Consider the following 580-nt stretch of genomic DNA (forward strand, 5'->3'; position numbering starts at 1 on the left):
ATGGACTGCAGCCTACCAGGCTCCTGCGTCCATGGGATTTTCCAGGCAAGAGTACTGGAGTGGGGTGCCATGTTAGGACCAACCTAGATAGTATATTGAAAAGCAGAGACATTACTTTGTCAACAAAGGTCGGTCTAGTCAAGGCTATAATGTTTCCAGTGGTCATGTATGGATGTTAGAGTTGGACTGTGAAGAAAGCTGAGCACTGAAGAATTGATGCTTTTGAACTGTGGTGTTGGAGAAGACTCCTGAGAGTCCCTTGGACTGCAAGGAGATCCAGCCAGTCCATTCTGAAGGAGATCAGCTCTGGGATTTCTTTGGAAGGAATGATGCTAAAGCTGAAACTCCAGTACTTTGGCCACCTCATGTGAAGGGTTGACTCATTGGAAAAGACTCTGATGCTGGGAGGGATTGGGGGCAGGAGGAGAAGGGGACGACAAAGGATGAGATGGCTGGATGGCATCATTGATTCAATGCATGTGAGTCTGAGTGAACTCTAGGAGTTGGTGATGGACAGGGAGGCCTGGCATGCTATGATTCATTGGGTCGCAAAGAGTCGGACACAACTGAGCGACTGAAC

General features: G+C 48.4%; 1 protein-coding gene across 1 annotated transcript in view; it reads left to right on the forward strand.

Moving 5' to 3' along the window:
* Positions 1-580, forward strand: part of LOC104995505 (antigen WC1.1-like) — an 81093-nt gene that overhangs the window by 46966 nt on the left and 33547 nt on the right. The gene's annotated exons all lie outside the window — the stretch shown is intronic.

Source organism: Bison bison, unplaced genomic scaffold (assembly GCF_000754665.1).
Source record: "Bison bison bison isolate TAMUID 2011002044 unplaced genomic scaffold, Bison_UMD1.0 scf7180017864281, whole genome shotgun sequence".
In the NCBI taxonomy this organism is placed as follows: domain Eukaryota; kingdom Metazoa; phylum Chordata; class Mammalia; order Artiodactyla; family Bovidae; genus Bison; species Bison bison.